This window comes from Cnephaeus nilssonii, assembly GCF_951640355.1.
Source record: "Cnephaeus nilssonii genome assembly, chromosome: 5".
Taxonomy (NCBI): domain Eukaryota; kingdom Metazoa; phylum Chordata; class Mammalia; order Chiroptera; family Vespertilionidae; genus Cnephaeus; species Cnephaeus nilssonii.
The window spans coordinates 67,570,690-67,596,442 of NC_137076.1; the positions used below are offsets into that span (position 1 = coordinate 67,570,690).

General features: G+C 39.4%; 1 pseudogene across 1 annotated transcript in view; it reads right to left on the reverse strand.

Annotated features, from left to right (window-relative positions):
* LOC307099062 (proliferating cell nuclear antigen-like) overlaps positions 1 to 11,715 on the reverse strand; it is a 51,170-nt pseudogene extending 39,455 nt beyond the window's left edge. Inside the window, exon 1 of the transcript in view lies at positions 11,623 to 11,715. The product of the transcript in view is annotated as a proliferating cell nuclear antigen-like (transcript). The remainder of the gene's footprint in view (positions 1 to 11,622) is intronic.
* Between the last annotated feature and the right edge of the window lie 14,038 nt (positions 11,716 to 25,753).

Below are 25,753 nucleotides of genomic sequence, written 5' to 3' on the forward strand. Positions count from 1 at the left end.
GAGTGGGAAGTCCAGAAGAGGCAGTAACTGAGGTGACTGACTGACAGGCTCAGAGGGAGTTGACGAACCTTAAAACACTAGATGCATAGAATGCCTCAATCATAAGGATCTGCAAAGTTATCTAGCTGCAAGAAAGTAACAGAACTTATGAACAGAAATAACAAAGGTTTAAAAAATGGAAAATTTATGAACATATGCTACAAGAAGTTTATAACTAGAGCTAAGACTATTAGAGAATAATAAGATTGAGCAATAATGAGAGTATTAAATGCTGAGAAGTGTGACAATAGAAAAGAAGGGAGAAGCATGGTAGGATTAAGAATGAAAACAGAATGTTAGTCATAGCCCCAAAATACAAAGGTTATAGTTTCTATGAAATATGCTGTAAGAAAGAGAATTGTACTGAAATAGAAGGCAGCAGTTGACAAGAAATTCCTAAGCACTAGGCACTATTTTAGAAACTTAAAAATATAGTGTTACCTTTTCTCATCAAGCAATTTGCCAGAAGCACAGCTACTAAACGTCAAACCTGGCTTTGAACCTAAGATGTGCTGGTTCTAAAGGCAATCTTTTCTCTCCTGCTCTTGGAGAAAGAATGTGATGTATGCTGAAGTTTCAGTCAAAGGCTACAGATAAGAAGCAGGCATCTTAGTTCAAGGAACACTCGTGTTGTGGAAGAGGGGAAGTGATTCTGGCATTAATGCTCTTGTTTCTGAGTTCAGAGAGACTTTTGAGTTTTGTCTGAACAATTTTTTGGCTGCTGTTTTCATGGGAGAAAGGTGAAACAACCAACAAAATGAAGTCAGGAGTTTTAACCAAATATATTTTTCAAAGGAAAAAGGGAGTGGATTAGAAACTAGAGGGTGATAGCATCCAACCTGGATCCTGCATTCTCTAGGAGTCTGGTTTGAGAGACAACCAGAGGGAGTAGAGCAGAGCACAGGAACCCCAGGGAGGGTTGTGCAGAGAAGGGCTGTGTGAGAGAAGGAGGTACATGTGTCTGCTCTGTGACTGCCTCCAACAGAAGTATGTAAGAAACAGTTTTCATGGAGAAATTATGTGCCCGATTATCTGCTGAAAAAATGAAGACCATACAATCAATGTAATCAGTTTTACTACAGTTAGGTAAACATTGACAATTTGATTACAAAATTTATATAAAAATACAAAGAGCAAAGAAGAGAAGAGTTAAGGAATATTAAAGGAAAAGAAAAACGTTTTAAACTTACTCTACAAAATAATTAAGGCATTGTGATATTAGTGCTAGTATAGACTAATAAACCAACAGAATAGAATAGAGAGGTCAGAAATAGACCACATGGGATTCATGACAAAACTGGCACTGAGGAAAAGTTGGGGAAAGGGCAATTCTTTATTGATTCATGTTGGGTCAATTGGATACCCGTATGGACAAAAAAGACCCTTGCATCACACCTTATAAAAATCAATTCCAGATTGATTGCTGGTCTACAAGTAAAAGGTAAAACAGCAAAGTTTCAAGAAGATAACATAGGGTATATAATCATGACCTAGAATAGGCAAAACATTTCTAAAACAAAAGCACTAACTATAAAGATTAGCAAATTAGACTACATTAAATTAAGAATCTCTATTCATCAAAAGATACCAATAAAAAATGAAAAGACAAGTTCAGATTTGCTACACATTTGACAAAGGTTGTTACACATATAACTGACAAAGGGTTAGCTATTTGTTATACATATAATTCACAAAGAATATATGAAGATTCTCATGAATGAATAAATAATATCAAACCACTGAGTAGAAAAATGGGCAAAGTATTGAACAGGGACTTTATAAAGAAGATATCGAATTGATCAAAGAACAGTGAAAAGATGTTTAACTCCTTTAGTAAACTGGGAAATGCAAATTAAAACCATACTGAGATACCTCTAGCACCTACCAGGATGGCAAACAAACGAACATAAGGCTGACAATGCCGAGTGTTGGTGAGGATGTAGAGCAACGGGAACTCTCATTGCTGTTGGTGCAACTTTTTGGAAATTCAAAGTACCCATTAAAATTAAAGACACTTCCCTATGACCTAGCAATTCTCCTGCTAGATATGGACCCAATGGAGATATATATACACCAAAAGATGAGTTAAGATTTTTCCATAGTGATATTATTCATAATAGCAAAAACTTGGAAACACCCCAGTTGTCCAGAATGTATAAATTAATGCAGTATGTATATTCATGTGGTGGACTAGCATACAGCATTAAAAGTGAATAACTACTCCTACAGGTATCAACATGGATAAATCTGAAAAACATAATGTAAATGAGAGAAGCCATTCTCTTAAGAATACATACAAGAATCCACATAAAGTTCCAAAGCGGGCACTACTAATTTATAGTATGAGAATTCAGGACAGACTTCTCTGTGGAGAAGTGCAGGGTGGTAATTGGGAAGAGATAGGCTTCCAGGGTGCTGGAAAATTCTTTTCCTGATCTAGTGGGTAGAGACCCAGGAGAAATAACACAATCCTATATAATAAAGAGCCAATATGCTAATTAGACCCAACAGCAGAACGACCATCCGGACGACCTTCTGGATGACCTTCCGGATGACCTTCAGGATGAAGCTGGGGCTGCAAGGGCCAGTCAGGGCTGCAAGAGGCAGCCGGGGCTGCAAGGGCCGAGCCCCTTGCACGAATTTCATGCATTGGGCCTCTAGTTCATTAATATTTATGCTTGTGATTTTTTGCACAATTATGGTGCTATGCTAGTTATATTATAGTAAAAACTTTATTTAATTTTTAAAGGATCTCAACAACATCCCCCATGCTTATGGGGAGGGGGAGGGAACATTAAAATGACAGAACTGATATTAACCTGTCATTCTGTGAGTACTCTGAAGTTCCCTACCAGAAAAAGTTTAAGTGAAAGTAAATATAAAGCAGGAAAAGGCTGGTTAAAATGTAGGCTGAATGTAGTTGTTTAGATATTTTCATCTGATAACAATGTAAGAAAAAGAGTGGATGCTTAAAATACATAAAGAAGGGCCACATAAAACTATAGCAACTATCAACAAAAATGTCAGAAAAGAAGGAATATATAATATTAGAAACATAAAGTAGAAGCTAGGGTAGTAAGAGTATTTGGTACATTCTTTCTGGGGTGGGGGGTTTAAGAAGATCAACTTATTGTCAGACCTTTGTTCTTTTTTATAATAAAAGGAGTGTAATTACCTTTATTTTCATAACTGTTTTGTTTCCCTTAGAGCTATCCTTTGATCCTTTACTTTGGTTGTGTCTGAGCCTGTCCAGCAGAGTAGGTTGTTTTATGTTTGGACATCTTTTTGGCTTTTGCTCACAGTGATTATAATTTACGACTGTTAGCCCAGTTTATGCCCTTGAATATTCATTCCTATTCCCCTGAGATCCCTGACCCTTGTAAACAGTTGGACCTATCTTCTCTGGTACTTCTCTTCCCAGGAGTATACTAGTGGGTCCTCCATTTTGGGGCCCGTTGGCCACTGCTAGCCAGCTTGCAGTGTTAAGAACCCTCAAATTGTATAGAGAACTCATCGCAACAGAAATAGTGCCTTTAGGGACTCTCTCAGAGTAGTAGTTTTTATTCTACTTTTAAAAACTGGTGGGAAGAGAATGGTCCACTGAAGTGAAAAGAGTTTAAAACCCGGGGGAAAAAGCGCTCCGTGGAAAAAATGGAATCAGGGGCAGGAAGGAGTGGAGGTTGCTGTCTGCAGACCTAGTGCTGGAGAGCTGGAGTGTAGAGCCAGAGATATGTCAAGGAGGCTGACAGCCTCTCCAATAAGAATGGTATTAACATAAGGCTTAAGACATCAAAAGGACATTTTAGGAACATGGAAAAAATGAAAGACTGGGGTTAAGCAGAAATGTTGTATGGGATGCTCTATTATAACAATATTTTTTTCAAACAACCACAGTCACGAATCAGGAAAGAATATTCCCCACAAAGGTATAGGAGGATCAGACATAGTCATGCCCTGTCTCTAAATGTGCCAGAGCAAGTGATATGGGAGGAAAAAAGATAAGCAATCACTTGATCTCACTCATATGTGGAATCTAATGAACCAAATAAACTGATGATCAAAAATAGACTCAGAGTCATGGAAGCATGAGCAGACTGTTGAACCTCAGAGGGAAGAGATCAACCAAAGGACTTGTATGCATATATGCATAACCCAGGGACACAGACAATGGGGTGGTGAGGACCTGGGGGGAGGGGCAGGCTGGAAGAGGTTTGTGGGGGAAAAAGGAGGACCTATGGAAAGGAGAACTTTCAACTATAAAGATGAAAAAAAAGAGGTATATTTTAATTACAAATTATTTCTTTAAAGGTAGAATAAGGAAAAATAACTATGATTTCTGGGTAGCAAAAACAGTGAAAAAATTAAAACTGATAAAGAGAAGACAATAATAAAGAGAAATGCTTTATATTTCTATAACACATAGAGCCCCTATCACATTTTTGCTTTTCATACTTTTTGGTGTTTTAGGCACGCAATCCTGCACCCCATGAAGGTTGGCTTTATAACTGTTTCTATGTCCAAAGTTAAGTGTTGGTGACGTAAGTTAGCATGTCGGTTAGAAGTCTGAACTGCCCGAGATTGAGTAATAATTCTGCTGATGTCCTAGCCTTGTTACTTTGGGAAACATAACTAACCTCTCTGTGCCTCAGTCTCTTTAACTGTGAAAAGCAGATAATAATATAACTTACTTCAGGGTTTTGTGAGGGTGAAGTGTGATTTTATTTAATTGTTAAGAGCTCAATCGATGTTAGCTGTTACTGTCCACAGCTACACTGCTCATTAATGGCATAGCTTGGTCTCAGGTCCAGTTTGTCAGCCTCCAAATCCAACGCCCTTTCCTGGGTGCCTTTTTACTTCTGCTCCCAGATGAGTTACAATCTGGGCCTCTAGCCAAGTTGAGGTCTTGATAGTCAGGGCCAAAAAGCAAGAGGGCAGTCTCTGAGGGATTGGTGCAAAGATGAAGTGTGATCCAACTTCCAAGTCAATTGATAGAGGCTAGCAAGAAACAGTCCAAAAACATAAGGCCCAGAGGGGCAGACAGAGCAAGAATCAGCTCCAAAACGTATGCTTTATAATGGAGAATAGGTAGACTGGTGGGTATTTTGAGATGGGAGACTAGTAGAAATCTCTAAGGCAATGGTGTAGATCTTTTATTATTGTTACTTTTTGGCAGTGGGGATCCATTTGTAAATGTTTATAGAATAATGATGTACTTGGCTTCTACTTCTGGCAGCTGGGACTACTTAACACCTACCTGTAGGTCCAACTTCGTCTCCAATGTCTATGCCAACTTTGGCTCTTGCCAAAGCAGTTCTTATGAGTCCACTCCCTAGTCTACTAGCATCGAGTCATTCTTTTAGGTGGATACAATCTGATGCTGTGCTTTGCCCTTCAGTACATTGATCACCTGAGGTCCATCAGTTTCCTTTAGAGTGGTCAGACGGATGCTACACCTGGATGCTGATGAAGGCCAGGTCCCACTGCTCAAAGCTGCCCCCTCTTTGAAATGGGACTCTGCACCTTTTCTGACCTGGAGCGCTGCCTATTGTCTGCTGTCCAACCCACTCTAGCACTGAGATTGCTACCTGTTGGTTACTCATTTGAATTGTGTGGTTACTCTGGCCTATTGCTTTTGGTCTATTTGCTCTTCTGGTCTGACTTTCTTGATGAGACCTGTCCTACTGCGGGTTAAAGATGTCTTTAACTATTGCATGCATGCTATCTAACACTAAACATTTCTACGTATCAGCCCTGTGCTTCATACCCATTTTTTAAATTTAATCTACTGATTATGTAAAAAGTCATTGGTCATTAGTGACTAAATGGTAATGTTCAAATAATGGCTTATGTTTCTCATGTGGCCTTGTTGGACTTATTAAAGGGAGACCCTTAAAACAAAAAAAACTAGAACAAATAATATGGTTTCTTTTGTTCAGGACCAAAAATAGTTGTTCTTAACATTTTATTTTATATTTTATTTTATTTTATTTTATTTTATTTTATTTTATTTTATTTTATTTTATTTTATTTTATTTTATTCATAAGTCACTTTGCAGATCTAATAAAATCTACATACTCTCTCCATGGGAAAATTCATAAAAATCCATATCCTCACAGAATTTATTGTACAATTTTATGTGCTACTCCGAAGCCTATTCATAGACCCCAAACTAAGAATCTTTTTGATTGGGAAGAATTCTTTTTGACTCAGGGAGAATTTCAGGGTTAGCATTAAATCCTAGCAAACATCTCTTGCCAAATGCCCTCAGATAGCTGTAGTATCGATGACTTGATTATGCACTTGTAAACAGAACGGCTGCTGCTGTTTCAGAATCTGCGGTTTCTCATAACAAGAGATAAGTTTAAGTCTCACACTCTTTTTATTTCTGTTCTTGTTCACATCCTTCTACAGATAATTATTTACCCAAATTCTGTTGAGGGATTCTGGATGGGCAAGAGATCTTTTAAAATCCGTTGTGGTGTTTTATTTTTTATTTTCATTGAAATATATGCTTCCTTTAGCCACAAAATTACTGTAGGTTGTGGTGTAGAGGCATTTTCATAGTTCAGGCAGATTTTGGGCTCTAATTCTAGTGTGGTTATCAAGCCATGGTAGGGCCTAAAACATAATACAGACTTAGGTAATCAGCCAGCCATCTCTGCCATTATTACTGTGAATGAATGCTGTGGGCATCTCTTCATAGTTATGCTGTGATCTACTCCTTGATCATTTATTGCCATATTATTCTTATGTAACTAAGTTCTTTCTATCCATTTTGTGTTTCCATTTTACATAAGACAATGAAGGCACAGATCCTATGGCACCCAAGTAAAGAGAGGAGCTATTTTGTGTTCTTTTCCAGCCTTAGATCGATTGATTCTTTCCAGTCATCTTTGGCTTTATCCTTTGTAGCCATATGAGACTGACATATAAATAAAGTTTATTCACACCTGAAAGGCTGACTTTGAAACACATCTGTATTGTTCTAGGCTAGAAAAAAAGCCTACTTTTTCCTCTTCTTTTTCCAGAATGACACGAATACAGAGGTGGGCAAAAGTAGGTCTACAGTTGTGAGTACAGGAAACATGTATTATTCTTGCATGTCTTTTTCCATACGAACAAATGTGAACCTTATTTTGCCCAGCCATATTTTACCTCCCATTTATGGATTTATCTTGATACAATAATAAAGCTGAGATTCAGTTGTTAGGTGGGAGAAAAATTTGAGTCCCTTAAAAAGAAAACTACCTTATTATAAGCAATTGCATATGCCAGCTTAGAATTAGGCTACCACGTGGGCAGGGAGATAGAGATGGATCGAGTGGCCCTTTGCTCAGTACCTGCAAAGGTTATGATAAGATGGTGAGGGCTGGGTTTGAGAATGAGAAATGCAAAGTGCAGTGGTTAGTATAACAGGGATTTGTCTCTCTATCTGAAAACTCCTATTCTACGTAATAAAAGGCTAATATGCAAATTGTCCCCTCTACTGGGAGTTCAATCGGGAGCTCAACTGGGAGTTAGACCAGGAGGTGGGGCTGACCGGCCAACTGCCCGTGGCCCCTCGCCCCAGCGATCGGGGCAGGGCCGGCCGGACCCCACCTGTGTACGAATTCATGCACCAGGCCTCTAGTATAAAATAGAAAACAAGAAAAGCCCCAGAAATTTAAATGTAGAAAATGGAATACATTTACTTTCTGTAGAGTGAGGGAAGAATAACTGCTTGAGCCATCGCCTGGGTAGGTGCTGTGTGAACATTGCCACCTGTCCATGCCAGTGACGAGGAATCTGACATCAGTGCTGGCTCTTGTTCTCCTACTCCCAGACCCCTGTTGAGAAGATACTGCCAAAGAGCTGAGTCAGATCATTGGAAAAGGGCATATGCCTACGTATATATTGTAGGTAACTCAGTAATGACACACTAGGAAGAGAGTGCAAAAATGAATAAAAATAATGCCATGAAGAGGAGGCTATGTTGACATTCTGACATTCTGAATCAGATACATCAGCTCTTGATTGGGGACATCAAGCATACTTTCCAGTATGGCCCAACCCAAGATGTATTACCAAATCTGCAGACGTGAAAGGTCACTGTGGTCACCCACTAGGACAAACACACACCCTCTGCACATGCAGTTCTAATTAGTTGGGGTTCAGGGCAGGGCACCAGCCATTTGTACTTAATGGTGATAGTTTTATGGATTCCTTGACAATTCAATGGTTCTACAGAGGATTCTAGATGGAGAAACACCTCACAGAATTAGAGGGAGAGCCCCGATCTCTGTTTGAATGAAACATATAGCCTGTTCTTTTAGGAATGCCTTACTAGTGGAGTTTGCGCAGTTGGAGTGCATTGACTGTATCTTCCATAGTAATTATATAATTGCTGTGATGAAGGGTGATCTACTACATATGGTTTTCAAAGTTGGCACTGATCCAATTTGGTAGAGTCTTCTCCCAACCTGACTGCACCTCAGAAAACAGACAGACACCTTCCAATGAGAAGTCTCTTCTCCAGCAAGTAGGTATTTTCAGGTGTATCAGAATAGGCCATGTGCATTCATATCTATAGCAAATATTTTTTTGAATTTAATTTATTGCCTTTCTGAACAATTTGAACACTGCTTTAGGGGAGAGAATTGGGATTTGAACCTGAGCCTGTCTGACTCTGGCAGACAAAATAAATAAAATCTACAAGTCAGAGAGATTTGAGTTGGAGACCCTGTCCTCTCACCAGCTATTGGTATGTTTTGGTCAAGTTATTTAAATACTGCTGAAGCTGTTCTTTTTCCTTCAAGTTTATTTGTGATAATAGCTCAAAAGCTTGCAGCTGAAATAAAGTGAGATCAGATACAGTACCTGGCATGCAAGAGGTTCTCCGGAATTAGTAGCTAATACTGCTACTTACAGAGGATCCTGTAAATATACTTGGTAATTCTGAAGGTCTTTATTTTTTGTCTCCCTATGCTTACCATATAATGAAATATTTAAAATCAAAGACTAATGTTTTCTGTTATGTAAAACCTTAAGAGATTTTAGTGATACTGAATGGTTAGTACATGTAAAACAATGAAAACTAGGCATTATAAAGATAGGAAAAAAGAAGAGAAAGAACAAAGGGTAGGACATTAAGAAAAGTGTGTTATCTTATTTCCAAAGTTTAGATTGAATAAAACTTAAGCTTTTGGAAAAAAACTTAAATAATGAAAATAAAGATTTTGGAGACATTGAATGTCATACTTCATAGGATGGGCTGTGTGCCACAGGTTCCTCTGAAAGGCCAGTGATGTTGATGGCTTCTGTTGTTTGTTCAGACTTGTTTTCATTCTGAAACTCTGCAGGGGATATTAACTAACATATCCTCTGGTACAAGCCCTGGCATTGGGCAATCTCTCTAAATAGATGCGTCCTGGTGAAGTTGAATCAGCTTTACTATTTTAGGTAGTGGAGATTCTTAGCTGACTTACTGTTTTGTTTTTCCGTAATCTACTATGTGTTGGAGTCAAACTGGCCTGTGTTTAGTTACTAATTCTATCATGTGACAGTAGTAAGACTTTGAATCAGTCACTTAACCTCCCCTAACCTGACTTGCTCCCCCTACCCCCAAATTATAAACTGAAAGTAACAATACTTATTTCCCCCCATTGCTGAGAAGATTAAATAAAATTAAAGTGGATGTGAGGAGGAGACAGTAGAGAAGTACATAGATCATTAAAGATTCATGAGATAAAGGATTAGAACTTACTCCTCTAGAATATAATCAAACTATAGAGTACCACATTACACCTGTTGTTGCTTGTTAATATAAATTGTTATCAATGTACACAATTTGTAAGTTATTCTAGAAATTGTGGTACTACAACTTTTCACATGTAAAAGCCAAGCAAGAATATTAACTTCTTGAAAGTTGTTAGGACAATTGTGCAGAGTAAAGGAAATTGTATGTCCTAATAAGATTTAAGAAGTCAGGAGACTATTGCTGTCTTCTGCTTTTCTGACCTATTTCATTTTTATGCTTAAAAAAATCTGATTCACCACAGATGACAGGCTGAACCAAAAATGATGCATTTTTGCTCTCTCATTGATGCATTATTTTAATTCACAGCCTTTAATTCCTCTGGAATACAAAAACTACAAATTGAGGATTAATATACTTTAAATTCTAGAAGACAATTTCATGCACATGTTTTTTCTTTCCTACATGGAGTTGGGGCTTTGCAGTCCTTATTCCCAGCACTTGTTTTCGACATTTCTGTGGTTTTTGCCACACTCTAGCAGACATGTGGACCAAGAAGAATTAGAAATAGTGACTATGGTGGAAGAGCCAACGGGAGAACACTCAAGTCAGGGGATTTGTGAAATGTCCTTTATCTGAATGTAGGCCTTGGGCTGGCATATAACAAGCATTGTCTGAAGTTGATGTGAATGCATCTTTTGTGTGTGTGTCATGCTCTGTTAAGCGGGATATTATAAAGGAAGTAAAAATATAATAAAATTTTCTGTTTGTTTAGGGAGTGGGCAGAAGGACTGTGTATGAGTATTTCAACCACCCTGGGGCAGGCCTTTAATGTGAGTGGGCAGAGCTGGGGTTCAGGATTGCCAATGATAACTGGGTATCTCCTTAAACACTGGAAGAATGAGAGATGGCAGGTCCCAGTTTCTTTTTAACTATTGACAACCATTCTCCAGGAAGCAAAAAATTATGCTGAAGAAAGAATTACTTTGATGTTTTAATATCGTTTTGGTCTCCATTGTTTTGTGCAATCTGATGACAGTTTTGATCCATTTGATTTAGCACTTGATTCCAAATAATCCAAACAGATTTTGGAGTGCGTTGAACTCAGGTGAAATCAAGATAAATTTATTGAAGTCTCTCAGCTGGGTGATTTTTTTTTGAATTCAGGTAGAGAAAACTGAAAAATCAAAAAGAATAAGAGAATTGTTCAAGAACACTGAGCTAGTGAATGATAAAAATTCATATTTTAATGAAAAAAATACACTATGAATACAATTCAATACATTGAAATATTGTGGAAAGAATGAATACCATACTTACTAGGTCTATGCTCCTTGAAAATCATATATACTTTTAATTACTTTCCATCCCCATTACCTCCTTTATTGTTGATACAGAAAGAAATGTTTTGTGTAAGTAATCATCTCCCCTTTATAATGGTGTGTGCTGTCCTGCAATAGAGGAAAAAGCTGATAAAGAATGAGAGTGTGTTCAATAAGATTACCATTAATGATTACTGCTGAAGTAGAGGCTGAGAATGCCCCCTCTTCATCCCAACTCCCACATTCCTGCCCCAGGAAATCAGAAGACCCCAGGTAGCCACTGAATTGCAGCGCCCCCTCTCATCCACTGTCTGACTTCTCACTCCAGAGCCTAGCACACAGCTCAGCTAACAGACTTGTAACCCAGCAGGAAACGGTTACTTAGTTCTATAAAACTATCAGGTGACTCCACCTTAGGAACTGTGGTGGCCACAGAAAATTATTACTTCCTTTCCTTTGTGGCCCTGGTGAGAACTCAGGAGGGGAATCTAAAAAATGAATGCCAGATGGCCTGAGCCAAGATGTACCTGGGGACAACGCCTGCCCAGAACTCCAGAAGGAATGCCTTTGAAGTTGTCACCTACAAGCTGGACCTTGTATAGCTCAGGGCTCTGCCCCATGGTGGCGAAAAACCTGCTCCTCCATAGTTGTCATCAGACTGATGGTTGTATTGAAAATGAGCTGACTCCGTGGAGGCAGAGTGGCACTCAGAAAAATGATTGTTGCCATTGGTGACTCAATTAGGTCTGGAAAAAGGTCTTCACCCATCAGTGAACTGACTGATTCTTCAGGACGGGAAAGACATGCTGAGGCTGAGGGCCCCAACTGTGTAAGCCAGGGAAGAGTTTATATGAAAGGTCCCTGCGTGTAGAGGCTAGCGCTGGCCCTGAAGGACAGGGTTCTTGGGGCTGAAACGAACATAAAGTTTAGCCAAAAGCAAATTTGTTGGAATTAAATAGTGTTTTTTTACCACCTCAAGTCAAGTCTCCTTCTATCACCATTTATCCCCCTTTTACCCTCTTCTGCCTCCCCCAACCCCCTTCCCTCTGGTAATCACCATACTGTTGTCTATGAGTATTTTTTTTCTTTGCTTAATCCCTTCATCTTTTTTACCCAGCCCTCCCCTCTCCCTCCCTTCTGACAGTTGTCAGTCTATTCTCTGAATTAAATGGATTGATATGAATATATGATTGAACAAATGTATGTATGTATATATTCTGGAGTATTAGTAATTTATGGAGAGAGAGACAAAGTAATTAAGAGCATAGGCTCTGGCATCAGACTAGCTGGCTCTAAATCCCACCTCTGCCATGTATGAACCAAATTGTCAATGGGGCCTTGAGTCTGTGGGTTTGAATCCCGGCTCTGCAGTATGCTAGATGTGTAACTTGGGTAAGTTACTGAGTTTCTCTGAATCTCCTTTTTCTCATTTGTACATGCAGAACCCATCGTGGAAAGCACTTAAAATTGTGCTTGTACATAGCAAATGCTCATAACTCACATGATATACTTATTTTCGTACACTTTTGGGCCAGATATTACTCTAACTACACTACATATATTATCAATACATGTAAACTGTTATTATTATCATCATTGTTATTTTTGAGGTACCCAAGATTATATTTTGAAACTATTTGGTTACTTTTAGTAATTTGTTTTCAGTCTATGGTTTTTGCTATGGCTTATTTACAGTAGTGAAGGGTTGGAATAACTGAAACATTCACGCATTGCCTATTAGTGTTGGGGTTCAGTATTTCAGAGGTGGTGTCATTTGGGTGCTGAGAATAATAAGAGCTAACAATAATTGATTATTATTATACTAGAGGCCCAGTGCATGAAATTAGTGCACTGGCGGGGGGGGAGTGTTGTGGTCCCTCAGCCCGGCCTGCACCCTCTTGCAGTCTGGGAGCCCTCGGGGGATGTCCGACTGCTGTAGAGGTGAGAGAGGCTTCTGCCACCGCTGCTGCACTCGCCAGTCATAAGCCTGGCTTCTGGCTGAGCGGCACTCCCCCTGTGGGAGTGCACTGACCACCAGGGGGCAGCTCCTGCATTGAGTGCCTGCCTTGTGGTGGTCAGTGCACATCATAGCGACTGGTCATTCCGCTATTTGGTCAATTTGCATATCAGCCTTTTATGCCTGTGGGATTGGGCCAAAACCAGCTCTCCAACATCCCCTGAGGGGTCCTGGATTGTGAGAGGGCGCAGGCCAGGTTGAGGGACCCCACCGCAGCATGATCGGGGAGGGATGTGGGATGTTGGCCAGCTAGGAAGGGACTGTGGGAGGGCCCCAGAGCATGTCTGGCCCGTCTCGCTCAGTTCCGATTAGCCTGACCCCAGCAGCAAGCTAACCTACCAGTTGAAGCGTCTTCCCCCTGGTGGTCAGTGCATGTCATAGCGACTGGTTGACTGGTCGACTGTCTGCCCCTTGGTGGTCAGTGCACATCATAGCTAGCGGTTGAGCAGTCTTAGCATATCATTAGCATATTACGCTTTGATTGGTTGAACTGATGACTGGACAACAGGACACCTAGTATATTAGGCTTTTATTATATAGGATAGCAAACACTGCCAGGTAAGTGTCTTTATCATTCCATTTAGCAAATGAGGTAATGAAAGCCTGTGTCGCTGGTTACCTGGCCACAACTACTGATGAAGCTAGAATTCCTATCCAAGAAGACTGGTTTCAGAGAGAATGTCTGTGTATGGCCATGGGACATATATCACTGAAAGAAAGAAGTGCAAGTCACTGAAGATGAAAGACCAGTGAGTGTGAAGACAGGGCTTGATGAATTGATGTCACCCAGACTGACGGTAGATCTACGGGAGGAGAAAAAGACCACAGGCGAGGGGTAAAGCCCTTGATGCCTATGTGGCATGAACCAAGAGGTTGGTTGAGTGAAGTAACAAGGAGACACGGAGGGTGATATATAACCACTAGCAAAATAACAGCAAGCCAATATATATGGAATCCTTACTATGTGCCTGGCTTTGTATGGAACTTTTGCAAAGCACTATTATTTCAAGAAATATGCATAACAATCCTTTGAACAGGATACTATTATTATTTTCATTTAATGTATAAATTAACTCAACTTTAGAAAAATTGAATACGTTGCCCCCGTCTACTGTTTCAAGTAATCCAGAATGGCTCTGTGAAATGGTTTTAAGACATCCATCCATCCATCCATCCATCCATCCATCCATCCATCCATCTACCACCCATTCATCCATTTGTTTAACAAACGTGAGGATCTGCTAGGTATTAAACTCTAGGAATGGAAAAATGCTTTAAATCCCAGCCCCTGCCTTTGATTCTGATGGGAAAGAAAGATATAGTAAGATTGTGATTTAATTATTTGTAAAATGAGAGTGCTGTGTTGCGTAATCCTTAATATTTCTTCCAACCCCACCTCTGTCATTCTAGAAACAGCAAGAAGTAATCAGTAAAAAGCAAGTTTTGTGCCACCAGCTTGGTGGTATAAAACTCGAACTGACTTAACTATTGTTAGCATACAACCATCCATTTTCTCAGTGCTATGAAGACTAGCAAGCTTGGCAGCCAAGGAGCCCCGTGTGAGGCAGCCGGGCAGGGTTTTGGGTGGGAGACTCACATTCACTGTCGGTGAAGTGTTTACAGTTTGCATGTGCACTGCAGGTGTGTGACATCACTTCCCACGACTGATGCAAATGCTGGGAACAGTGGCAGGAGACCGATAGCCTGCCTTTAACCCTTTCCAAAGGAGCCATCTTGTGGGCAGATGTCGGCCACACCTTCCTGCACATCTCTCCGAAAAACCGGGAGAGGAGCCAGTTCTTGCTGATCCGGCCTTGGCATTAGCATGCACAGCCACTGAGCTTCTTCAGGAAGTGGGAATAGGAAACCAAGTGCTTTTCTTTAATGCCCCAGGTGATGAAAATGATGGGAAAAATCAGCATTATTGTCTTGTTTAGACTACAATCAAAACTCATTACTGAGGTTGCATGATTTTGGAGGGCACGGGAGTGGAACAAGGCTTTCTGTGTAGGAGAAAGCCCCATTTAAAAACGGTTCCCCAAACTACTGGTGTAAACAAAATTGGAGAGAGGAATATTAAAACTACGCAAGGAAACAAATGTTTTCATGTTTTTCCTTGCAAATAGTCCTCTAGTTTATCCAACACAGGCTTTCCACTGACATAAAGGAAACAAACAGAATGAAAAGTTATGGTAATGAAAAATTACCTCTATGCAGTTATTAAAACAGATTATGCTCTTAGTTTATGCATACTCTGCAGTGTTAAATCGGGCATTGGATACAACATGTAAGCAATTTGGAATAACCACAGAAAAGTTGCTAGAAATTGGCTAAGACTATTTCATGTAACCCATATTACATACTTCCCTGTAGCATATGTGTACAAGTACATATAAACATAAACTAAAATGTACGTTTTATATGAATAAAAGTAACAGTACTTTATTTAAGTAGCCTGTATTTTAGACTTTCCAGCAATTTGTGTAACTTTCCCTGTAGTTAGTTCACATTATAGCAGGTTTACCAGACTGATACTTTTTATCCTACACATTTACAGTGTCTGAGGTACTGTTGCTGCTTTTACTCTTCCACACAACTTCAGGACGGGTGGTAAGAGGGTTGTTTCTTGTAGGTGATCATTGGAGAACACAGAGCACGTTCTGGGGACTTAATGTATTGTTAATCATTATTTCTGTAATCAGAAGGGCTACTATGAGCAATGGGAAGCAAATGGTGTTTGAAAATAGATCCCAGTGAAGGAAACAAACAGCCATATCCCAGCCTGCTATTCTTTTTCCCACACCAGGATCGGTACTCTGTGTGGGTCACATTATCTATGAGGTGCCTTTGAAAAAGTCATCCACTCTGCTGCAGCTGCAAGTGCTGAGCATTTTGCTTGAATCTATAGTCCTGTGATGTATTCTGGCATGCACAACTTTGGAAAACATTTAGACACAGTCTACCATTGTTTTTCAAGTCCTAGACAATTCTGGTTGAGCAGGTCTGATTAACATCAGTTTAGAAGTTTGAAGCCAAACCTTTTGCAAGGTGTCAACATTTGTAGGATGGGATCTTACTTTGAAAGAAACTAAGCTTCCTTATGTTTCAAGTTTGAAGATGAAGTGTGTCTGTTAATTTGTGACCGTTAGAGATTGTAGAGCCAGGGAAGCAGAAACTAGGATATAAATTTTTTTAAAAAAAGTGTTTTTTTTTTTTTTAAAATTGATTTTAGAGAGAGAGGAAGGGAGAGGGAGAGAGAGAAACAGTGATTGGCTGCCTTCTGCAGAACCTCTATTGGGGATTGAGCCCCAAACCTGGGCATGTGCCCTAATTGGGAATCGAACTGGTAACCTCTTGGTTCATGGGATGATGCTCACCAACTGAGCCACATTGGCCAGGGCACTATATAAAAATTAAAAAAAAATATTTCACAGTATTAAAATGGAATCTCACTACAATGTTAGAAAATTTAGATGTCAACTTCTTTTTTTCTGGTCAACTCATCCACTTCTCCTATTCACATGCTCCAAGCCGTAAAAATTAGTTTTGGAAAAATGCAAGAGAAAAATTAAAGGAAACCTCTCTATTAATACCTTAGGAAGACATCCACTTCTAAGATTTTTTCTGTGACTGGTTGTGGCTGTGAGAGCGCGAGTTTGCGACACTAATGGAGGATATCCCTCTGTCTGGCTGTGAGCTGGCACTTCTGAATACACAACTGAAAGTAGAATGACTGATGAGTCTACCTTGGAAAACTCAGAAGCCAACTGGAGACCCTGTGGCCGACAAACTCAGGCACATAATCAAAACCAGGCAACCTTTTATTTAAATCAGAAAATTAAAAATGACAGGTACCGCCTCTGCTGTGGGGCTTGGGGCCTCCCTTACTAGTAGGGGCATTTCATAGTCATGCGTCCAGGAGGGGCAGAGCAAAGGTGATTGTGACTAGTTATGTTGCACATTTTCATGGTCTTTTAAATATTTTAGGAAATAGCCTTTTTTAGGCCATGAAATTAGAAACATCCCAAAATGTACACTTTGTTAATGATTTTTAAAAATTTTATTTTGAGATAATTTTATATTCACATGCAATTATAAGAAATAATATAGAGAGATCCATCTACTCTTCACCCAGTTTTCCCCAATGGTCGCATCTTGTGACACTATAGTACAATATCATAACCAGGAAATTGACACTGTTATAATCCATTAGCCTTATTTCAGCTCATCAGCCTTATACAGACTCACTTAGATGTACGTGTGTGTGTATTTGCATTTAGTGCTGTTCCATTTGACTACATGTGCAGATTCGTGGGCTCACCATCACAGGCAAGATAGAGAAGAGTGCCATCACAAGGCCCCTTGTGCTAGCTATTAATTTTTTAAAATCCTCACCTTAGGATATGTTCATAGATATTAGAGAAAGAGGAGAGAGAGAGAGAGAGAGAGAGAGAGAGAGAGAGAGAGAGGAGAGAGAGAGAGAGAGAGAGAGAGAGAGAGGAGAGAGAGAGAGAGAGAGAGAGAGAGAGAGAGAGAGAGAGAGAGAAACATTGATGTGAGAGAGAAACCAACTGGCTGCCTCCCATAGCCATAGAGAGAGAGAGAAACATTGATGTCATCCTGACCTGGAACAAACACAAACCCAGGTATGTGCCCTGACTGGGAATCAAACCCGCACCCTTTTGGTTTATGGGATGATGCTCCAACTGTCCAGCTCCAAGCTGTTAATGTTTAATCGGGGATGTATTCAGAAGATTTATTCCTAAATTGGAATAGCTTCGCTGAGGCTATGTTGGATCTAAAATAGTTTTGAAAGAGATGACTAAGAAGACAGAAGACCTTAACCTTCACACTAATTCCAAGGACTAGACCGAAATTTGAAATTCTGGAGCTGGCCTCCCTGGGGAGTTCTTTGGGAATACAAACAATGAATTACCATGCTGCCAGAGAAAGGAGAGCTGAGCAGAGAGTGGAGAAAGATTTTAATGATATCTGGAGTAAAAATAAGGCAGGGCTTTAAGGATACAGGTTAGTAGGCCTTTAGCACAATTTTAATAAAGGAAGTTAAGAATTATAGCCTCAGATTATTTTGTGTAAAAAGGAAAAAAGCAATGTCAGCAAGAACAACAACAACAAAAAATCTTTACTGGTCCAAGCTCTGTGAAAATAGCTTTCTCCCCCTGGGAAAACAAATAAAAAATATTTGCCCCTGTATCAAATTTAGGACCACTTACCAAAATGGCAGTTTGGCAGAGGCTGCTGCTTAGCTGAGAGCTCGATTGTCCGACCCACTTGTGGCTCAGCATGAGCTTTCCTCAGAGACAATAGATATTTGTGTTCACACATTTGGAAAATGAACTTGCACAAACAAGTGCAATTTACACAGTTTCTTAAAACCATAAAACATCAACACTTTCAAACTAATGGGCTTTGGGCTACACTCAAAGTAAGGCTTTGTGTTCCTTGCTGCTATCTAGGTAATGAAGACCATCTATAAAGTGACTTGTTAATAGAGAAAACTGTGAGAAGTCAATCATAAAAGCTGCATGCTGGGTATTTTCTCCTTGTTTTGTCCCCCTTGGAATTAGAAATATTCATTTTGTTCAGAGGAGAATGTTAGTTTAGTTATAATTAAAATGTGGATCTTTTCCACTAATAGGTGGAAAAGACTGTCGGACATACTGCTAATTAAACTCCTTTTAGACTTTCCACCTCGCTGATCGGCTGCACTGGGGTTGATCTTGTCAGACCTGGGATTAACTGCTAGGCTAGATAGTAAAGGCCCAGGAAAATGGATGAGCTTGGAATACATCAAGGAGGATGCTATTTCCTTATCAAGTGCTGGGAGGACCTAAGCACAAGAAGCCGAGACTCAAAGTCTTGAAGCTCTACCCGCGGTGTTCGCTCTACCTTGTTTCCTAAGCTGGCCTCATCCCTCGCTCACAGGTCCTGCAGCCTCTACCTGCAGGCTCACGCATCCCCATTGCCCTAGGCAGGAAGTTCATCCATGATAATAGCTGCATCCATGATAATAGAGTAAATGTATACACCTTCGCAGACTTAAGATGTGAAGCCGCTCTGTGGATGGTGAGCTCCTGAGAATCTCCTCCGGCCTGGACCTGGCTCCCACTGACGAACCCTGGGTTCTGAGCTCCTCAGTGGCTGTCATGTTTCCCTCCTTATCCCCTCCCCCTCCCAGCCCCGCATTGGCCTTGTTATAGGGCACGGTCTTCTGCCCTGGTCTCTACTTCTGAGACCATTGTTTAGACTTCCAACTTAGAGGTTTTAGGAGCCCTGTCTCCTTATTTTGCCCTTTTGCTCTTCTCACCTGGATTCAGAGCCTTGCTCTGCATCCCACCAAGGGGCTAGCTTTCTTATTGGCACTTTCCCCTTAAACCAAGTATTTATAATGATACCACTTTCTAGTTCTCTATCTTGACCCTTGAACAACAAAGGACACAGGTTTTGAACTGCCCGGGTCAATTTACATGGAGATTTTTTTTTCAATAAATACCTGTACTCTTTCTCAGTCCACGGTTGGGAGTCTGAATGCAGAGGGCTGACTGTATGCATTGATCTACACCATTTTCTCTTGATATCCATGGGGGATCCTGGAACCCATTCCCCATAAGATACCAAGGAACCACTAAGTTTTGGGGGAGTCAAAAATTGTATTCAAATTTTGAAGTACATTGGGGAGGGTTTTGGTGAGGTTAGTGCCTGTAAAACACTCCCCACCCTAATTGTTCAAGGGTTAACTGCGTGTGTGTGTATGTGTGTGTATATATATGTGTGTGTATGTATATAATTTTATGTAATAGAAAAGTAAATATATCCACAGACTGTATAAAATTATCAAAAGCTAACTAGTGCTTTGAATTTCATATATGGATCTTAGAGAAGTCTGCAGAAGTCAATAATTCCTCAGTTAATTATCTTAATCTTCAAATGAAAAAATGGGGCCCTTAAGAGGTCAGAAGTGTGTCTTCCTTGATGGATTGTATAGGTTTGTGATGCTGAGAGTAGGCCTTTGCTCAGAATGCTGGGATAAGTCTCTTGACCATTAAAGGAAGCAAAAGTCTATAAACTGCCTTTTCAGTACTAAAATATCAGTACTCACTTCACTTACTTGATCTCCCTTTCTCTCTTGTATCTTTGTTTTTAGATTTTGACTTTTCCCTATACCTACGCTTTGCATTGCTGGACTGATATTTACGTGACCTCTCTTCTTTAGTCTCTCCAACCACTCCTGTTCACAGCAAAACTTTTCTCCTTACCCAAATTACTGTGGACTAAAAGTTGACCTCAGATGGGGCAGTGGCTTACCTGATAATATATTAAATCATGCACTGGGCCTCTAGTATTAATAATAATAAAATAAAAGTTTAAAAAAATGTGCTTTGGTGGATGAGATTCAGATGGTGGTGAGTAGTATCAGTCTGCTTGGCTGCCATAACAAAATACCACACATTAGGTGGCTTAAACCACAGAAACTTATTTTCTCATAGGTTGGAAGTTCAAGATAGAGTGCCAGCATGGTTGAGTTCTGGTGAGGGGTTTCTTTTTTTGGCTTTTGGAAAGCTGCCTTCTTATTGTGTCTTCACATGGGAGAGAGAGACACACACAGAAAGATCTCTGGTGTCTCTTTATTTTTAAGGGTGCTAATCCCATCCCATTATGGGGACCCCCACCCTCATGAACTCATCAAATTGAATTATTTCCCTAAGGTCTCATCTTCAAATAACATCACATTGGTAGTTAGTGATTTAACACAAAAATTTTAGGGGGACACAATTCAGTCCACAATGGCATTTCTGAAAGAGGAATATGGTGAAAGGCATGTAGTGACCAACTCTTCAAGGAAGCCCAGTCCTCCAGCTGAGGCTTGCATGTTAATAAATGTAGGGGAAAAGGGGGGGGCAGTATTTCTAGGGGTAGAATTTTACTGAACACTCACATCTTTTTGAAGAGTAATCTTTATCAGAATTCAAAGTGGATAGATTGGGGACCCAACCAGGGAAAACTCTCTTCCTCTAGAGATGAAAACTATTTTATTTTAGTAAATTGCTCCATGTTGGATTTAGGTTGAAAGTAGAAGAGCAATTCCAAGCATTGGCCTTGATTGCTATTGAACTAACAACGCAGTGAAGACAAGTGATATCTGAAAAGGTTTGTTTAATACTTTAAACCTGGATCATTCTAACAAGATGCAATTTTCTTGTAATTTACCCTGTCAGGATATACTTAATGCCTTGGAATTACGTCCTGGGCAGCCTTATTTAATGAGTTTGCTTGTACTACCATTGTGTAAGGTTTATACATCACTGGATAGCAGGGAGAATTTGTGCTGTTGAAAAGGAGAACCAAGTTTGAGTTGGCATGCTGACATTGTGATAATTTTTTTATTATTATCATGAAAATATTGACACAAAGTGATCTCAAGGCAATTGTAGACCAGAAAGCACATTGAGTGGATCCAAGGTGAGATGTTCCATTGAGTCTCAGAAGAATGGTCTTACATTCTGATTCAATTCTAGCATTTTTCTCTATGGATATTTTTTTTCATATGATGGTAGAGGCATTAGCCTACGAAGTACAATCAGGGGCTCCGACTTTCTCACAGACTCTTAGTCTCCATCACTGGGGAGGAAGTGGTTTAGAGCAGAAACCTCAGTGTCAGTTCAGGAATCAGTCTGGCTCTGCCATTTATGAGCTATTGTGAACGTGGGCAAATTACATGAACTTATCTAATTAAGCTTCAGTGTCCTAACTTGGTGCTTGTGAGGATTGGTTTGAATAATGTAAAGAAAGAGCTGAGTGCAGAATTTGGCACAGTTTAAGCTCTACATATGATAGCTCTTATCATATCAGATTGATAATTCATCAACTCGATGACTGACCATCCATGCTTGGGAAGAATTTAAAAATCACTATTAAGTCCAGTTTTGTTCCACAAAATGCATTATTGCTTTCTGATAGCTAACTCTTCCTTTCCTCCTACTAAGGGTTGTACGTGATTCTTGACTCTTTCTCAGAAGGCCAGGGAACAAAAGTAGATATGTACAACTTGCCCCCTCTTTTCCTGTAATGAAGATTCCTGTAGAGTTAAAAAAGCACCTGAAGTAGAATTCAAATGAGAAGCAGCGTACATTCCCCTTTTTGGGGAACAATTAATTGACTATCATTAAGTGTGGCTTAATTGGCCTTGAGCATACAGATCAGGGTTTATTTTTGTGTACAATCCTAAACTGATTCAAGATGGAGTCAATTCACTAGTTCTTTTTTTTTTTTTTTTAACTCAGCCTATTTAATTCTAAAATTAAATAGGGGTATGCTATCTAAATAGGTTTGAGTTATTTTTCAAGTCAGGGACTGCAGACATGAATTGAGAAACATTTCTATGTATTGACATATCGAGCTGTTTATGTCTGATGGAATAGTGTCCCACAGAGAAGGAATTAAAATCCAGGATTATGAAGAAAATGATCCCTATCTGGCTCCATGCAGAGAGCCTGTGCTTTTAATGGAATGTTTGAATAAAAGTAGTAAAGTAGGATTTTACACTGAGAGCACCAAGTAGCCAGGGCAGCCACTTCTAATAGTGGGTATTATGACTGAATCTGGTACAGTAGCCAGACCACAAGAGAGGCAAAAGTGTTCGGCTGTGAAAAAGGAAGGATAGTTCTGTTTCACTCTATCCTTTTCCTAATACTTTCTCCCATCCAGATGTGCGGCCTCAGATCAAAATTCTACTTCTGTTAGACTGTATATGAATCTAATGAGACTCAATAGCTCCATTATGCATTATTTTCTCAACATCTGTTAGCCACAGTTCCTGAACTTAACTTTAAAGCTTTCTCCTTTGCTATTAAAGTCCTATCCATTTGCAATTTTTTTCATAACCCAATAAAACCACCCCTTTGCAGCCCGAGCTTAAGTTACTTTTTGCTTGCCTGAGGCTGACAGTGCAGACAAGCTGAGTGGTCAGCTGAAGTGGTAACAGGCTATGCTAAACTCTAAATCCATAGTAATCGCCTCAAAACACTAGATGGCACAGGAGAGGCATGAATGGACTGAGGAGAGCCCAGCCTTCAAACTTGGAGGCTTTAAATAATTCTTAGGGTTAAAAAGAACAACATTTTAGGATATTCTTAGACATTATTTTCTATGTACTTTCCTATTGTTTTGAGCTTTATCTTTGGGACTGTTCAGAACTGGGTGATCTAAGGTGAAATTCTTTCTAGCTTGAAAGCAAACACTTAAAAAATTCTTGGTTGAGTTATACCGTTATTTTTCTTTATTTTATCACAGAATCACACATATGCTTGCTATATGTATAATAATGCATACATACAATAATATGTTTATATGCATATATGATTTATACATCTGTATGTTGTCTTTATGATGCATTAGACATACGCTGTTTCAGTATACTTGGGGAAAATGCACACCATGGTATGTGTAACTATGCCTGTGATTCTACTTATTGTTTTAATTATATGACTGTATAGAGCTGAATTCTCAGAAATAATTTTCTAAGAGAAAACATCTAAACATAGAAGTTGGTGCTATGTAATTTCTATTTTTCTCTCAGCTTGTAGTGACTAATGTATTCCAGGAAGTTTCTTATATAGTATGTTTATTAAACATGAGGTTAAGTTATTATTTCCTTTAGTGGAAAATGATAAGGAAAGTATATTAAGCAGTTACTGAATATTGAGACTCAAAGTTAGTACTGAGTACAGTAAGAGTATCATTAGCTTTAGTTATAAAAGTTCTACTTATTTGTAGGGAACATTATACATGTAAAATCATAAGTAGATCAATGGTTTACTATTTAGTAATTTCTCAAATTTAGTGAGGAAAACTAAAAATCATCCTCACAGCTGGTCATGCTGAAAAATGCTTGTGTAGAGAAAGCTATCATGATTATTAAAACCTGAATAGATTCTCATTTTTAAAAAGTATATCTGGCCTTACCTATCTGGATAGAACATTGGCCTGTGGACCAGAGGGTCCTGGGTTCAATTCCAAACAAGGGCATGTACCATGTTTGGGTTTCAGGCTCCTCCCCGGGCTGGGACCTGGTCAGGGCACCTAATTGATGTGTTTCTCTCACATTGATATTTCTCTCTGTCTTTCCCTTTCTCTTCCACTCTCTCTAAAAATCAATGGAAAAATATCTTTGGGTGAGGATTTAAAAAAAAAGTACATAGAAACTAAATCTGGAGTGTTTGAGTTTTTAAGAAAGTTCTTTGGGTAATTACTGATAACTTAAAACCAAGAGAGGCGGTTTAACATATTGTTTCCCAAGCTTTTCCATAGACTAATTGAGTTCATTAAACAAAACATCCTTTCTTATCTGTAATATGGAGAAAATGACATTTACCTCAAAGGATTGTTTTGAAAACTAGAGATAATACATGTAAATGTATATAAATTTAAATAGTCTCAGGTTACACAGATTAACAACTTTATTGCTGAAGTAGATAATTGAGAAAGAAATAAAACTAACCAGAAACACAGAACCATAATATCAAAATAAAAACGATGTAGGGAGTCTGACATCCCTACATTTCTGATGGCCATTTGTAAAGAATTTATTTGTAATTATTTAAAAGCTAGTGTCCTGGTGCACGGATTCATGCACATTGAAAGGAAATTAATTAGAAGAAATATTTTAATATTGCTATTCTCCCTTTCTCTATAATAGAAGTGTCAACCAAATTCATGATTAATAATGACAGATAGAAACAGACGCGTGTGATTGGCACCAGCAAGAGTTTTATATGTATTGCGCACGTGCGAGTCAACTTACCCTTTTATATATATAGAATAAACTCGTTTAATTAGACCTGCTTTCTAATGTAGCTAAACTTTTCCCAGCCCAGTGAAGCACCCCAACTTCTCTTTCAGGTAATTATTAGCAACACAGCAATAAATATCAACATGAAGTAGATTATTATTGTAGATCACACAGGGAGAACAAAGGGTAAAATATTTAACTGCAGCAGTGTTTGACTATATTCTGTGCAGCGAGAAAACCTGAAGTCTTTTTCAAGGTCCACCATTTCTTACTTCTTTTCAGTTGGGTCAAGTTTCTAAGCTTTCTAAATCTCCATTTTACAGGCTAATGAAAAGAAAATAGGTTTCCACCGAGTCTCCTACCTATCTACTCCAGGACTTCTGAGAGGATCAAATGAGATGAGGCATGGGAAAATGCTTCACAGACATTTGGCTAAAGTGTGAAATGTTTGCACCTGGCTATAAAGCAAGTCATGTTCCTGGGCTGAAGAAACTCCAAGGAGGCTAGTAGTCACTAGGGAGAGGAAGCTGGGTGTTGCTACGTGATACCATTACCTGGTGCCTACAGCCACTGTTTCCAGGCTGGGCTGGGCTGTGGGCTGCATTTTGCATCATGGGGTCTCAGCAGCATTGGCTGTGATTTGATGGGCTGTTGCTCCGGGGTGGTGGCAGGGCCTGTGTCCCACTTGGGGAAAGCTGAGTGTTGCTTTGTGGGTGCCAGGTCTGTGGTGCCATTTCTCTGTAAGTGGCCAATGTGCATTATGGCGTCTGCCCCCTGGTGGTCAGTGCACATCATAGTGACCAGTTGGACACAGCATATTAGCCTTTTATAT